We start from the raw sequence: 17,910 nt of genomic DNA on the forward strand, positions 1-17,910 counted from the left end.
AGCGCTTTGAGCACGTTTAGTGGATATTGCGCTATATAAAAAGCTCATTTTTAAAACATCAATAAGAAAAACCTCTGAAAGTCTGTATGAGACAATGACAGAAAAAGCACGAAAGTAAGAAATTAAAAAAAAAACATCCCGAAAAACCAGCCTGGCTCTACTGGGGATCATACCTGAGACGTCTGATTACCGGTCAGACATGCTATCTTTACATACCTTGTAAATTTGCTCACATGTGTTGTTTAGAGTACACATAATTTGGTAAAACGAAGAGACAGATAAAGGCAGTAAATATGACTCATATATGGGAACAACACAAAACAGATAACGTTTCTGCCTTTGGCCTTTTTTCAAGTAAACACGATATATATATATATATATATATATATATATATATATATATATATATATATATATATATATATATATATGTGTGTGTGTGTGTGTGTGTGTGTGTGTTTACTACTCATAATTTGGTACGTTGGTTAAAACTATTTCCTATAGTTTTTCAAGCTGAATTGTTGATCGTTTCTACAGAATCTCACACTGTTTTAATATTAATTATTATATTGATGGATGTGCTCGTTATTAATTAAGTAAGTCGGTGGTGTGGGCGTAGTCATGTGGGGAAGCACGTAGCCTCTAGACTTATAGTTTGACGTCATCTTTTAGATTTGTGTAGTGTGTAGTGAGGTGTTTGTAGAGCTCAAGGAAACATGTCATTTCGTTGGTTGAACTATTGAATACAACTCACGATTTGTTTTCTTTTGTGGCCAAAGACTAGTCTTTTGACGTCGTTTGCTGGCTATGAGTTTACGATGGCTGAGGGCAGCGTCAGTGGCTGTACCAGGAGAGAGATTTACCTGCAGGAACTGCAAAAGGACCTGTATTTCCCAAATCTGCCCATCTCATCACAGCAGGCGCTGCCATTCAACCACAACCGTTGGCTCCTTTAAATCCACGCTATTTGAATGATTCCGCCAGCAGTGGGAGAGAATTTCGTTAAAATGCAGGCAAGTCTCGCACAACCCAAGCCACAAACCTGGTGATTCAATGATTACACGGCGGGCGTCAGAAAAGAAACCGGAATCTTGTCATAACTAAAAATGATTTTGGTTCATCTACTTGAAACTCACATAACATGAAGGAGGGTCACTCTTTAGCTAAAGTAAATGAGCTTTAAAATGAGCTTTCATATAGCGCAATCTCCTCTATATGTGCTCAAGGCGCTTTACAAGGTCAACAACATTTAACATGTATGACGGGACATAATGCCTGTCAGGCGATATATTTCGGAGAAATACAACGCTTTTAACGGCCAGGTACTCATTTTACACCTGAGTACAGTGAGAGAATGTGAGTATAGAGCCTTTTCCAAGGACTCAATTATCCGCCGAGCGAGGATCGAACCCAGGATCTTCCGATCCGAAAGTGAGTGTCATACCACTAGACCACATATCCGCACTCTTTAGCTACTTGTCAATAAGGTTTTCAAGCAGATCAATGCATCTCTGCCATCGTGACAACAACGAAAAGATTCTCACCCTAAAGAATTGTAACTTAAGCTGATCTTCCTCTGCTTCGTACCTCCACCTCCCCGCCACCTACCCCCCCCCCCCTCCGCCCCACCCTTAAATGGCGCTTTTAGGGCCCTAACAAGTCAAATCTGGGCTGTTGCAATCAAATATCCCTGTAGACTATTTTATACTGTATACCACGATCTACAAATATTGTATAAAATAATGCCAGAAAAATCAGGATAGAAAAATACAACCAAAAAATATTTAAAAAAAAATATCTAAAAATCCAAAATGTGACCTGACGTCTCAAAACGGTATATAGTCGGGATGATTAAGATGCTGAAAACTGAACTTGTAGCCAGAAATATCAGACTTGCGTTGAGTTTATATGCTTTATTGAGGAGAATGAATATCATATTTTAGAGTGCTTAAATACCAATAATTCATATTGTTGACCAGTTCAGCTTCAAGTTGACTTTTTAGCATCTGGTTCATCCCGACATAATACCGTATTGAAACGTTGGGTCACAAATGATCAGCCTGCCCCAACTGTAAATCGAACCTCAGACCGTCTTGTATTTTTCTCTACTGAGGTCCGATCTCCAGTCGGGACGAGACATGCTGTCTCTTTACGGGTTGTTTCTTTTTCTTGTATTTTTCTCTCTTAGTTTTTCTGGTACTGTTTCATACAGACTTTTTTAGATCTTCATCTTACACCAGTGCCTGTCCTCTGGTTTGTCACTAAACTGAAAATAACAGTTACATCAAATCTTACTAGAAACGAGTTTCAAAAGGGAATGAGATTAGCGGAAGAGTAGCGTCCCTTGATTGGACGTCACCCATAGTCTGTGACGTCACCGGCGGAAAAGTTATGAGAGAGAGAACGTCATGTTGGTTGTGCGCATGCGTCTCTCGTCCTCGCGTTCCATGACGATCCCTCTCTAATAACTTTTCCGCCGATGACATCACAGACTATGGGCGACGTCCAATAAAGAAACGCTACTACTTATTATTGTTGTTATTATTATTTTTTTTCACTTAAAATTGATATTTATATTGTAAAGTGCCCAGAGCTTGTGTTTTACACGAGAATGAGCGCTATATAAATGTGTATATTATTATTATTATTATTATTATTATTATTATTATTATTATTATTATTATTATTATTATTATTATTATTATTATTATTATTATTATTTTATTATTACTCTTCCGCTAATCTCATTCTCTATATTCTTCGTTTATTTTGGAGTATCTGTTTCATAACAACTCATAAATTAACTTTTTGAGAGGGTTAAATTATGTGCGCACGTTAACTTATGTAAGAACATGTTTGAAGGTAAACCAGGAGTAGATGAAAGTAAAAACATAACACTGTAACTAGCTGGGAACAAAATATTACTCGATAAAGAAGATTTTACTTACCTAATGAATAAAGGATATTTTCATTAATTTAATTATTTCCTTTTCTTATCTTTGTCTTTTGGACCCCTCGAAATTTTCTATTACGGGGACATCCTGTGTCAATTTTATAACAGTTTTGATACCAAACATAAAAAAGATGATATAAAACATCAATCCACGTATTAGAACAATATTTGAACATTCTCACGTCTGATAGTTACCACGAATTCAGCATTGAATTTCCTAATTTTCGTTAACTACTTTCCCCCCCCCCCCTCAAATTGTTAAATTTATATATATATATATATATATATATATATATATATATATATATATATAATATATATATATATATATATATATATTATCTTTATCTTTCTCTCCATTTCACTGGCTCATTTAGGCACCTCTAGTTTTGATATATATATATATATATATATATATATATATATATATATATATATATATATATATATATATATATTTATCAATGTTTATGCTTTTGTTACCTTCCTAGATTTAAACATGGGTAAAATATAAACGGAGTCTTGCATCTCAAAAAGCTTGTGTAGTTATTTAGATTAAATAAAGATCAATCAACATATTCATTTTAAATGCTATTAGTCCGTTATTTATTGAATATGGTGATAATTCAAGATGACTCTAAAACAAATTCAATTTCCATAGCAACAGATGAATATTTTCCCCCATTCATTTCCTGTAAATTTTTCATCTTTTTGCTTCAGTAGTGATTGGGTTGTATCATCATTATTATAAAAATGAACTTTAAACAAATGTTTGCTGCAGAAGGTCCCCTTAAAGTGTCGATATCCTCAAGCAGTTCTCGTGTATAATGCACTTCGTGATAGATAACGAAATGAGTAAACTTCATGTTGCTCAAAATAACGCAGCCAGACTCATTGTGCGCAATATCCAAAAATACTCGTCAGCAACTCTCCTTCTCCGTGAGTTACACTGGCTTCTTGTGGAAAATAGAGTTGCCTTTAAGATTTGTACTGTTGTCTGCACATCCTTGAGCACGAACAGTCCCTCCTATATTAAAGACCTTCTAAACTTATATGTCCCCAATATGTCAAGCAATGACCAAACACTCCTAGTCAAACCTAAGACCTTGCGTAAAACATGTGAACAATCTTTTAAATTCCCCCCCCCCCCCGAACTCTCTTCCCATCACACGTGAGATGCTCAGATTCGTTGACAACGTTCAAATCTTGCTTAAAGTTTTATCTTTTTACGTCATAATTTGCAATACAATTATCATATTTTGTTGTTGTTAAATTGAATTCGTATCACTTATTTTGCTTCAACACTTGTCTCACTGTAATATGTTTTGTTTTATATCACTGTAAAGCGATTAGAGCCCGTGACAACGGGGTAAAGCGTTATGTAAATGCCATTTATTATTATTATTATTATTATTATTATTATTATTATTATTATTATTATTATAATAACGTAAAATTTGTTGAAAAGTCTGTGAAACATTAAAATGTTTCCTATCATCTTTTTTCCGTACATTCAAGTGTCAATCGATCTTTCGTCTCAAGATGAATTCTATCTCGACATCTCCATTAATGCTCGTATATCAAATGCCCTTCAGCTGTATTCTCCACCATTAATACTAAAAGACAACGTATGGTCTTGTTTTACTTTGTTATAAAATCTATTAGGTGAAAAAGAAACATGATTAAGCGTATATATCATGGTAATTAAACTCGAATAAACAGTCCATGGACGTGAGATTTATAATTTCAATATTATAGTTTTGTAGGGATTTAGTTTTGGGAATAATCACTAGTCTAGACTCTGACCCAGAATTTTCATGACGTTGGTAGATTTTAGAACCACAACCTTGAATAATAACCTGGAATCAGTTCAGTGCGATGGTTCAGGCACGTGACCTGCCTGTGTATCCTGGTCAGCGTTTTCTTATTTCTCAAATCATCCACAATCAATCATTATAGATAGTATGCGCTTGGCTAAGAAGCTCACAACATTGCCATCCGGAAGTATAACGGACCAACACACAAAACTAAGTGTAACCATGAACTTTTATAGTTCTGGTTAATACAGTTTAGTTTAGATTTACTCATATAAGCGGATGGCAAAAAGCAATAACAAAGACTTGAGTCAACTTCATACTATCTAGAGTAGGGTCCCCGAAACCATTGTGATTGCGGATTCGTGTAAAAGATTAACTTTCTTTATAAGCCAAAAGCAGACCAAAAATAACATTTTTGTCCGATTGGAATTTTGATCTGACCTTTCGGAGGTCACATAGAGGTCAAACAAGGTGAAATTATGGTTAAATTCATAATTCACGTAATATCAAGATTTGGATAACTTGCAAATAACCAAAACACTTTAGTAGGATCTAAATATGTCACCTAAGACAAAATAATTAAAATGATACATCATTTCAAGGAGTTATTAACTTCTCTATAAAAATATCACGATTTTCAGGAATATCACTTAAACTGTTAAGAACATTATAACTTGTAAAGAGAACAAATAACAGATCATACAGAGAATAACATTAATTCCAAATTACAAATAAATCGGATTATGGTCAATGGAGTTATCGTCCATTGAATTCTGTTACTAAAAATAGAACTCCAAAGGTAATAGGAAAATCTATAGTACTTTAAGGACAGCCCCCCCCCCCCCCAGAAAAACAAAAACAAAAACAACTTTGATTATGTGTTTTTAGGCTCTTTCCAAATAAAATCTTAGTTCTATATCAAAATTCTAAAAAAAAAAAGTATCACTCTTTCTTCACATTGGAAAAAAGTGTGTATTAGTGAAAGATCTAGAAAATTGTTGATAAAACAACACTTTCAAGAATCAAATATGAGCAACTGAATAAGTTAAAAAATTATTTTGTAGATCACGACTAAATCAGGTGAGATTCAATGGAGTAATCTCCCATTAAAGCTTGTAACTAATTATAATACTCGTATCCTATACATTGGGAAATCAATACCAGTCAAATAACTATATATATATTGTTGATATGTTATGAATAGGTAGACAACAATCTTTGGTATCTTCAAAAGAGTTAATGTACTTTTTCAGATTTTTACTGCAGCAAGTCTCTTCTTGTGAAATGCCTCGAAAACCGTTAACAAAACAAAATATTTTAGTAGACAGCAAATGAAAGCTACTAAAGAGATTTAACATGATTTGTAAATTACGGCTTATCAGTCCTTCTACTTCCCGTTCCTACTCGAGCCTTCCTTTTAATTTGTCAGGGAGTTCATGACCCAGACTAACATTCTGTGAGAGATTTTTGCCTTTTTGATTTTCTGGAGAAGTCCCTTGATTTAGATTTATTTGTCAAATGCCTTAACCATATCTGCCCTTATAAAATCATTCTATCTATATTTACAAATACGCCATTATGCCGGAATTGCATACATCTGGTTTGAGCGCCTCAACTTCACGTCTTTTTGTTCTAGCACCTATAAAGTATAAACCAGATGCCTGTTCTGTCTAAAATTCATCTCCACATAAAACAGTGCTGAATGTCATAGATGTTATCAAATACCTGGCGATGAACAGATAATATGTCTGATATCCAGCACTCCTGGGGGATCAACCTAAGACCGTCTCGTCTATAGTTAGATGTGCTACACTCTAGTACGGTTTCCTCGAACACACGGATTTCTCGAACACACGGTTTCCTCAAACACGGTTTCCTCAAACACGGTTTCCTCAAACACGGATTCCTCGAACACACGGTTTCCTCGAACACGGTTTCCTCAAACACGGTTTCCTCGAACACACGGTTTCCTCAAACACGGATTCCTCGAACACACGGTTTCCTCAAACACGATTTCCTCGAACTCATTCGAATGTCTCGATTTTTTTTCCTTATCATTCTATGTTATCATTCCTTTCCTTCCTCGAACTAATTTTTGCCTCGAACACGGTTTCCTTGAACTAATTTCACCCAAGCAACTTTTAAAAATGAATGAATTAATGTTTTTTTTTTAATGCGCCATATGATGAACATCTGGATGCCTTCCATCGCACACAGCTAAGAAGGGTACTGGACATCAAATACCCAAAAAAGATCTCAAATGAATCACTCAAAAGAAAGACCAATCTCCCTTGACATTTTACAACAACGATGGCAACTTTTCGGTCACATACTACGCAGGGACAAAAACATACCAGCTAACCAAGCCATGTCGGGATACTTCCAAAAACACGGGAACCTTTTCAGAGGAAGACCGATCACAACACTCCCTGTGATCCTAAACAAAAACCTCACAACACTTCGACAAAGCATTAGTCTCATAACGGCAGGGGACCTTGAAAATCTGAGAACCCTAGCAGAGGACCGGCAATATTGGAGACACCTCACACAGGAAATACTGGAAACAGCCAAGGCGACCCGATCGTTTCGGTCGAGACGCGAAAGGCATCTAAGTCAAGTAAGTCAATATGATTTCGACCACTGATGATTTACTGTGGCATTGACAGTTGCGTATGTGTTTATCGTGTGTATCTATCCGCATTGCATGTGTGTATGAATACAACATGATACACATGCAGACACACACAGACACACACACACAACCCATCGCCGTTACGCATAACCGACACCCATCTGCTTATTCTTAACACTTTGCCATTCGTTCTATATTCCATGCCACGGGCCATGATTGGCTACGACGGTAAATGACTGTTGTAACATAGCAACCCCCCCCCCCCCCACACACACACACACAAACAGCTTGTAATGTGTCATATATAAAGTTATCTCCCCCAACCTATCAATGAAATAAATAAATAATAAAGTCCATAAAGTTATCTCCCTCAACTTATCAATGAAATAAATAAATCATAAAGTCCATAAAGTTATCTACCTCAACTGATCAATGAAATAAATACATAATAAAGTTCCCTTTCTTCATCCCATCCTCAAGTTGAAATTTGTCTTAGGATCTACTCCAAGGGAAGACTGGAGTAACCCAGGTGTGAATCGCAGAGCAGCGCCAAAAAATTGAGCTAAGTAGAAGTAGCTTGCTGAAAGTCACATACGCTATGGATATCGAACTCGGCATCTTTTGGGGTGCATAGCAAAGTCTATAATGTTGAGCTTCACTGACCCCCCCCCCCCCACCCTCCCCATCAAGTCGTGTGGCTATGTGGTCTAGTGGTATAACACTCGCTTTCGGATCGGAAGGTCCTGGGACGTTCGGAGAAAAGTTGAGTCCTTGGAAAACGGCTCTTTACTCACATTCTCTCACCGCACTCAGGTGTAAAATGAGTACCTGGCCGTTAACAGCGTTGTCTCTGTCCGAAAAAATTGTAATATCGCCTAATTGGCGTCATGTTCCGTCCTACAAACATGTTAAGTGTTGCTGTTGGCCAGGGTCCCTTTGTAAAGCTCTTTGGGCCCGTTTAGTGGATATCGCTCTTTATAAAAGATTTAAAAATTTAAGAGTCGTCTTGGCCATGCACGGTTTCCTCGAACTTTTTTACAGGTTCCGAGGAGTTCGGGGAAACCGTGCTAGACAACCTGATAAATAAGATTTTCCCAAAGATGCAGTGATTTCCCTTGCATAATGTGCCTGTAAACTTCGTCCGCCACTACATCATACAAATCTGCTTAGATTGTTATCTTGTATGCATGTTTACGATCACCCCCCCCCCCCCCGCGCCTGAATAAATACACATAAAATCATTATTTAGACCTCATTTTCAAATGTTGTTTACAGCTCGAGACCCATGAATGACGCAGTTTATAGATTTGTATATTATTTCATTTTGCATGCTTAAACCTTTGATGGCGGGATTTCAATGTAACCTACCTGATAACTCAGCTCACACCGATTATGTGATTTAATAGTAATAGTCATCTTTTCTTGAAGCAAGTATGTCTTGAAAAATGTGGGTATGGTACAGTGTTAGGCAAAACAGAAAATAATCAAGAGAAATCCCCCCCCCCCCCCCCAAAAAAAAAAGTACCTCTTCTTGATTGAATTATAAATGTCTATAAATTACAGAGGGTCCCGGTTGCTCAGATGGTAGAGCACTCGCTTCATAAGCAGAGGAACGAGAACGATTTCAGGTGCAGTCGGGATTTTGTTTCTCTGACCCCCTTGTCCACCCAACAGTAAATTGGGTAGTTGGGACTGTTAGATCTGTCCGAAAGTAATTTGCGATAGACTAGCGTCTAATCCTAAAGGTAGTTACTATTGTTCGTTTCACGCAATTGAAACCGGGATACACCCCAGCTTCACGGCCTTGTTAGCTCTAATGCACTACTTTTCTTTATAAACTACAAATCTACGACATCATCTTTCTTTTTTACTGGTCTGAAATTATCTAAAGGCGTAGCAAGTGCCGTTAAATTATACAAGAAACAAACAAAACAAATATTATTATTTATTAGGACTCGGACAATAAGACTTTAGGCATAACAATCGCCTCCAGTTTATCAGGAATATTCAAAACAAGTGCACAATGCACGAGGTTACGACATCAGCCTACTCTTGTCACAAACACAAACTGCCACACACACACACACACACACACACACACACTGAAAAAAACACTTTATTCCTTTGTCAGAATTAATCTACTTAAATCATAACGAACTATTTCTCCCATTGCGTAGTAAGATTAAGATTACGCCATAGGTGTATAAATATTACTATTTATAAATGTATTCATCTAGGCTCTTTTGCGGTAAAACCTGTCATTGAGATCACGATATTTTAGCAAATGAAATTGTGATGAATGATGTGTCTAAAAGATTAACTTAATATCGTGATAACTAGTTCTATTTGTAATATTAAGAATGAATTAGACTTGGAGAAAAGATGACCACCAGCTCGCCAAAGCTTGGAGTATAGATGACCACCAGCTCGCCAAAGCTTGGAGTATAGATGACCACCAGCTCGTCAAAGCTTGGAGTATAGATGACCACCAGCTCGTCAAAGCTTGGAGTATAGATGACCACCAGCTTGCCAAAGCTTGGAGTATAGATGACCACCAGCTTGCCAAAGCTTGAAGTATAGATGGCCACCAGCTTGCCAAAGCTTGGAGTATAGATGACCACCAGATTGCCAAAGTTTGGAGTATAGATGACCACCAGCTCGCCAAAGCTTGGAGTATAGATGACCACCAGCTCGCCAAAGCTTGGAGTATAGATGACTACCAGCTCGCCAAACAGCCTTAAAAACTAGAGAATTCTTAGAAGTATCAGTTTTAACCATTGCTGACGACTGAGTGTAAAGTCTTATTTCTTCTATTTTTGAAACGGGAAGTGTCTGAAAAGATTTTTGTCAGTCAGTGTGGTATATGGTCCTGTGGTATGATACTACCCTCTAAATTGGAAGGTCCAAGGTTCTAGTCCAGCTCAGAGTAGCGCTTAGTTGAGTCTAGTCCCTTAAAAAGGCTCTTTACTCTCATTCTCTCACTGTGCTCATGTGTAAAGCGAGTACCTGGCAGTTAACGGTGTCTCTGTCGAGAAAACATTATAAAATCGCCTAATAGGCGTCATGTATCTTCAAACATGTTAAGTGTTGAGGTTTTGCTCGGGACGCCTATTAAAGCGCTTTGAGCACATCTTGTGGGTAGTGCTGATTTTAAGAAAATGTGTTAAATATCTGAAATGATGAGTATGAAAAAGTGTCAGACAAAGCACAAAATAAAATAGAGGACTAAATCACCCCCCTTTATAAAAACCCCCAACCGACCAACCAACCAACCAACCAATCAAACAAAGAAACAAACCACACCTTCTCGTATATTATCTATTTATCTTACAACAGTCTCTGCTCCATAATTTGTAACTGTTGTATGTAGTGTCCTATGGTTGTTGTATTGTGATATCAGCACCTAGCAAAGGTCAATGACCGCTCAGTATAATAATATGAAGTTTGATCAGGATAACAGGTTTATAGTGTAGAGAAGAGCTGATGATAACGTCAGTGGATCGAACTCTAGTTTAAAAATGTAGGTCGCGTCCTTTTTAATTGCAAAATTGTCAAAAGCATACCAGACTTATGATACTTCTATTGTCATGATTATACCGTACTTAAATATGCGCTTTTGTACATCTCTCAACCCCCTATTGACATACATTAAATTCCAACTTTCCACCCATATATAGTCGAGTTGGCTTGTAGATGCCCCTTTAGCTACATCTTACAACTCCTTCATCGTCCAGTGCGGTCTTCATTGGTCAAGGTGCCCAATCCAGAAGATACCGTCTTGTCACGCGATAAAACAATTTGGCCAGAAAACTCGTCCTTCAAATATCGATCGATTGAAATGACCCTCATCTAGACCTGTCAATTCTCAGTCAATTAACTGAAATCAGTCAATTCGTCAAAGTCAAATTTAAAACAAAAGGAAAGAAATGAAGAAAGAAAGAATTCGTGAAAAGTTGTTGAGTGAAAGTAACATAATTGGGAATGTTCTAGAGCGCCACGCATAGCATGGGTCATGTATACTGTAGATTATATTAAGGTTTAGTGACGCTTTTTAGAATTGTCGTACCTGAACACATCCCAGTGTATTTTTACATAGGCTACGTGAAATTATTTTTTCGATTTTCAATCTGCCGTGATCCTAAAGGTAGCTGAGCAATAAATTTCATTGTTTCGTCTAAGCCGAAAGTGACCACATTTACATGGTGGTAAAATTATGAACAAGTAAAATGCGAACGCCGAAAGTACGTTATCTAAAAACTTTCTTCAAATCGAAAGTTATACGATTGCTACTAGAACTTAAACATCTCAGTTGCCTCATGTAGTAAACAAACTGGTTGACCGTTTCTTCACTGATTGGATATCTAATTATAAGAAACAATACTGATGAGTAATTATTTCCCGCGCAACTTAGTTTTCTGCCAGTGTTTCACTTTGCCATTCATGCTGTTCACTGTCTGTCACTGTTGACTTTGAATCCTTCATTTGCCCATCTTTGGATTTTACACGGGACTGCCGAGAAATTTTCTCAGTGAACAAATTAACATCTCCAAAAAAAATATTAACCTTATTTTATATCATTTTTATTTCGTCGCATAGTTACTGACCTTTAACTTTGATTCATTCTTTTATTAATAGTTTAAATATGCTCTCCTGCACAATGTATGAGGTGTCTGATTTGTGGCGCGAAATTATGAGCTTTTGAGTATCGATAAAGATGTGAGGAATGAATTAAATTGGTCAATGCTGGAAAGATAATTGCTGTTAAGTTAGGTTTAAAGTATGGACATAAGGCTGTGCTGTGGTTTAAAGTATGGACATAAGGCTGTGCTGTGGTTTAAAGTATGGACATAAGGCTGTGCTGTGGTTTAAAGTATGGACATAAGGCTGTGCTGTGGTTTAAAGTATGGACATAAGGCTGTGCTGTGGTTTAAAGTATGGACATAAGGCTGTGCTGTGGTTTAAAGTATGGACATAAGGCTGTGCTGTGGTTTTAGGAGTGCTTGTACTTACTTGTTTTGAAAGCCTAACCCTATACATACTAATACTATAGTTGGAATTACCTTTTATACATACTAATACTATAGCTGGAATTACCTTTTATACATACTAATACTATAGCTGGAATTACCTTTTATACATACTAATACTATAGCTGGAATTACCTTTTATACATACTAATACTATAGCTGGAATTACCTTTTATACATACTAATACTATAGCTGGAATTACCTTTTATACATACTAATACTATAGCTGGAATTACCTTTTATACATACTAATACTATAGCTGGAATTACCTTTTATACATACTAATACTATAGCTGGAATTACCTTTTATACATACTAATACTATAGCTGGAATTACCTTTTATACATACTAATACTATAGCTGGAATTACCTTTTATACATACTAATACTATAGCTGGAATTACCTTTTATACATACTAATACTATAGCTGGAATTACCTTTTATGCATACTAATACTATAGCTGGAATTACCTTTTATACATACTAATACTATAGCTGGAATTACCTTTTATACATACTAATACTATAGCTGGAATTACCTTTTTTATACATACTAATACTATAGCTGGAATTACCTTTTTTTAAAGACATCATATAAATGACTTGCTTATTTGGCATTTCTTCTACTTCTACAGGCCACTTAAGTAATAATAGTAATACATTGTCTCTTATCGCTTTCCTTTCTTACACTGCACTCATTATTTTTTCAAATCGTGACTGTGGTTTGTCGTCAATTTTCAGTCAATTTTTTGTACCGCTCATTTTCAGGTCTAGCTCATCTTGTCAACACAGGTTTGAGTTTTTGACAATAAGAAGGTCATTCTAATTGATAGATATTTGAAGAACGAGTTTCTGAACAAAATCTTAGAATTGTGAGTTCGGTGGTATTACTCTATTGATGCTATGCGTTTAGCAAAAAAAAACAACAACAAAAGAAAAAAAAACAACAACAAAAAAACAAACAACAAAACAAACAAACAAACAAACAAACAGAAAGCTCACAACATTCGTCAGCCGAATAAGACATACCAATACAGAAAACTGTGTGTAACCGTAGGCGTTTATAATATAGCATGAAGATGCTCGGGTCTTTGTTATTGATTTTTTTGCCATCCACGTTTATGAATAATTCTCACTAAACTGTATTAACTAAACTATAAACGTTTAAGGTTACATATAGTTTTGTGTATTGGTCCGTTAAAATTCCGGATGACAATGTTATGAGTTTTTTTTAGCCAAGTGCACACTATCTATATTCTGAGTGATAGAATTTAGTGCGAACTACTCATACAAATGGCTGTCTAAACACAATAGCAAAGAGCTGAATGACGTCAGCTTCCTTCCTTCTACATGAACTAAAAGCACCAATTAAATAACTCTTTTGTCACCATGCTACTCCCTTCATTTCTTGTTATCATCAACATAAATACCTGCTCCACTCACTTTTCTGAAATAACTCCAGATTTCAGTAAAATCTTTCGCTGACAAGGGGTTAAATTTGAGTTGCGTTTAAACGAACATAAATTTGATTGAGAGGATGGGGGGATAGATAACATACATGCGCCATCTTCAACATTAAAAAACTGCACTCATTTCTCCTCTAATCAACTGTGGAGAGCTTTGCACTCAACTGACTTGTAAACATGTCGTAAAACAAAAATTACAAAATGTCATCGCAACTTATTAATATATTAAGTCTAAGGCGACCACCTGCAGGTCTCGAAGGATTTCTAGCGTTTTATTTTTCCCTTCTGATTTGGCATTGTAGCTGGAATTCAGCTGAGGTCCTGCCTCCTCCCATTGTTTTCGTTCTGAGTCAGGCGAATAGCAGTTCTTTCCCCCGACTCCCGTCTGCCAATAAAACTACATTAAATATTTAGATATAGGGAATGAGATTAGCGGAAGAGTAGCGTCCCTTGATTGGACGTCACCCATAGTCTGTGACGTCACCGGCGGAGAGAACGTCACGTTCTCTCTCTAATAACTTTTCCGCCGGTGACGTCACAGACTATGGGTAACGTCCAATCAAGGGACGCTACTCTTCCGCTAATCTCATTCCCTATTCATGCATTCACGATCTCTGACTGTTTAAATCGACAGTTTTCGGTGCATGTCAGACAATTCATCATTTTACTGAGCCACAATAATACCATCATGCGGCTATGTGGTCTTATGGTTTGACACTCCTTTCGGATCAGAAGATCCTGGGTTCGAGCCTCACTCGGCGCATGGTTGAGTCCTTGATAAAGGCTCTTTACTCACATTCTCTCACCGTACTCATATGTAAATCGAGTACCTGGCCGTTAACTGCATTGTCTCTATCGGGAAAAAAATTGTAATATCGCCTAACAGGCGTCATGTATCGTTCTACATGTTACATATTTCTGTTGGTCAGGGCAAAGCACTTTGAGCACAAAAAGTGGATATTGCTCTATATGAAAGCTCAAATATCAATAAGATTATAATGAAAGACCGCCATTGTCGGGTGTACATTTAAAAATGTCGATCAAAATATGCAATTTACTGTTTTATCGGCGGCTGGGTAACATGTCCAAATGATATTATTCAAAATTTATGTTATCACTATTAACGTTGAATAAACATGGCCGTTTTAAACCAGCAGACCCACAACGAAAGTTTATCCCAAGAGGGTTCAATAGTCTGATGTCACGTCCGCCCAGCAACAAGCAGCTTGGTTGTAAACAAAGAAAATCAGTACTTTATATTCTTCATGCTGGCTAGAACTTTTTCACATGTCATGAGATCAGAATGTATAAAAGTCAAAACATGATCAGATTTATAATGTTTTTATCCTCTGGATACACTTTTATGCTAGTCGGGAGAAGTATTTCATGAGGACGTCCGCCATTTTTTCAATAGTTTAGAACCAGTTATTAAGTTACTATGCGTCATTACGAGGACTATTGCCAATTTATGTAGCGTGAAACGTTTCAATATCAGTCAGTAATTGACAAAGTGAGCACTCAGGATGCCAATTATAAAGAAACCTTCGTTCGTGGAATATTGTAAAATATTTTGAATATCTGCTGCTAGTGGCACAAAGAGGTTGAAAGTTCTGGGTAATGATATTGCGAATTGAAGAGACAATTGACTATTAAATCTCTTATTTACCACCCAAGAATCCACTCCTCTTTCTCATTTTTGTTAATTGAGTTTTTCTGTGAATATTATATTAGCTGTTGACAAAAAGTCTAGACATTTTTGGTATGTCTAGTCACGTGATTATCTACAAGGTCGTATACTCTGATGAAACGTTTTTTTTCTCTCTCTCATTTTGGCAAGATATCTTCAATCATCAATTTGAGTAAAAACGATCTTCGCGTTGTCAGAAAGTCTCATACCTTAGACTCTAAAACAGTTTGATGTTTGATGTTTGATGTTTGATGATTGGTGTTTGAGACCTTTTGAGAAGCTTAATTATTGATCAATGTTAAATTTGTCGTAAACGTTTTCTGGCTATAGTGGGTATATGTGTTTTGTAAAAATATGGTAATTTACTGACAATTTACGATGATTAACGAGGCAAATCATGAATCTGCTGTACTTTGAGAAAAAACAACAAAACCCCCAAAAAATAACAAATAAACAAAACACATTTTTAAAATTTCAAATAGCGATCGATTAAAATGACTCATCATTTCAACCCCCCCCCCCCCCCAGAATACCCGCCGAGCTCGCTACACAGAAATAATGGAGGTTTTGGTTTCGGTACGAGTCCCCCCACCCCCCTGCACCCCCTCACCCTCCCCCATTTTGGTTTGATTATTGCCTTTCACTGTAGCATAATTACTTTTTCTACTTCAGACTTATATCAGACGCATGTTTCAGGTGTGTTTCTGTCAAACTTTAATCTAGGTGGAATTTGTCAAAAATCTCTATAAACCAATCCTGGGTTACAATTTCAATAAAGAAAATATCAAGCAGTGGCAGAAAATACGAGGAAACACTTTTAATTACGGTACTAAACAGTGACTTAATAAGTGCATAAACTAGTTGTCACAAATAAATCTTTGTATGAAAAAAAACTAATGAAAGACAACTCTCCATCGAAATTCTTGAACAGAGATGACGCCTTTTTGGATAAATGTATTCTGAGACGAGATTTGAAAATTGCTGCCAATATCGCAATGGCCGCGTATTTCAAAAATGTGGAAACTCTTTCAAGGGAAGACCCAATTAATAACATCTTTACATGTTCGGCCTTGTACGCAGATTCCCTGACTACGAACAGAGTAGATGCATATACGGGATGGAAGTCAGTTTGGAAGAATTCAATCCCTCGAGGGGGCGGGGAAATACACCCCTCGAAATTAGGTGAGAAGTTGCCAGTCTTCTCCACCAGTAAGAGGAGACACTGGGTGGCAGCGAATCGGCTTCGGTCGAGAACCTGCCTAGCGGCAAAATCGCTTCATCTTTGGGGACTTTCCACCTGTCCAACATGTACCCGTTGTGGTAACGAGCCCGAAACCGCAGAGCATCTTTGTCCCTGGATGAGACGATTTAGTTCTAATCCCTGCCAATTGCCTTTTGCCTCGATGTCCACATGTACCCGATGTGGGAACGAACCCGAAACCGCAGAGCATCTAGTTAAACGTTGTGTTGTGACGAAGCTTCCGGGCAGGTTTGCGACGGTGCACGAGTGCGGTAAAGAACTTGCGGATTGGGTCGATCGTCATAACATAGTAGTGTGAGCACCATTAGAAGCTGCTGCTGATTGGGTCGATCGTCATAACATAATAGTGTGAGCACCATTAGAAGCTGCTGCTGATTGAGTCGATTGTCATGACATAATAGTGTGAGCACCATTAGAAGCTGCTGCTGATTGGGTCAATCGTCATAACATAATATTGTGAGCACCATTAGAAGCTGCTGCTGATTGGGTCGATCGTCATGACATAATAGTGTGAGCACCATTAGAAGCTGCTGCTGATTGGGTCGATCGTCATAACATAATATTGTGAGCACCATTAGAAGCTGTTGCCTCGATGGGAATTACTCATCAAAGTTTTGGTTTCTACTTTTCAGGAGGCAATTTATATCCTTGGATATTGACACTTTTACAAATAGAATTGGACGTGACTCCGATGTTACGGTTTGATTCCTGTGTCAAGATTTACTTTTAGATCGTCTTAAAACAAACATGGATATACAGTTGTAGCCCTTGGCTCCTGTTCTCTCCCTTTGTCCAACTTCTCTTGGGCGTTTATAAGTCCAGCTTAATTTTAATTCTATTGTTTTCTTCAATAATCCCATCATCCTCTCCTTTTTCAAAACTGGCGCATAAAAATCCTTAATGTTTAACCTTACGTTAGCTCTGTGTCGCTATGTGGCCTAGTTATATGACACTTGCCTCCATATCGAGATGTCCTGGGTTCGAGTCCCGCTCTGAGGGGCGCATAATTAAGTTCTTGGAAAATGTAAAATGAGTACCTGACCGTTAACCGAGTTGTCTCTGA

Source organism: Berghia stephanieae, chromosome 5, assembly GCF_034508935.2.
Source record: "Berghia stephanieae isolate SIO BIC M18660-M18661 chromosome 5, UCSD_Bste_1.3, whole genome shotgun sequence".
In the NCBI taxonomy this organism is placed as follows: domain Eukaryota; kingdom Metazoa; phylum Mollusca; class Gastropoda; order Nudibranchia; family Aeolidiidae; genus Berghia; species Berghia stephanieae.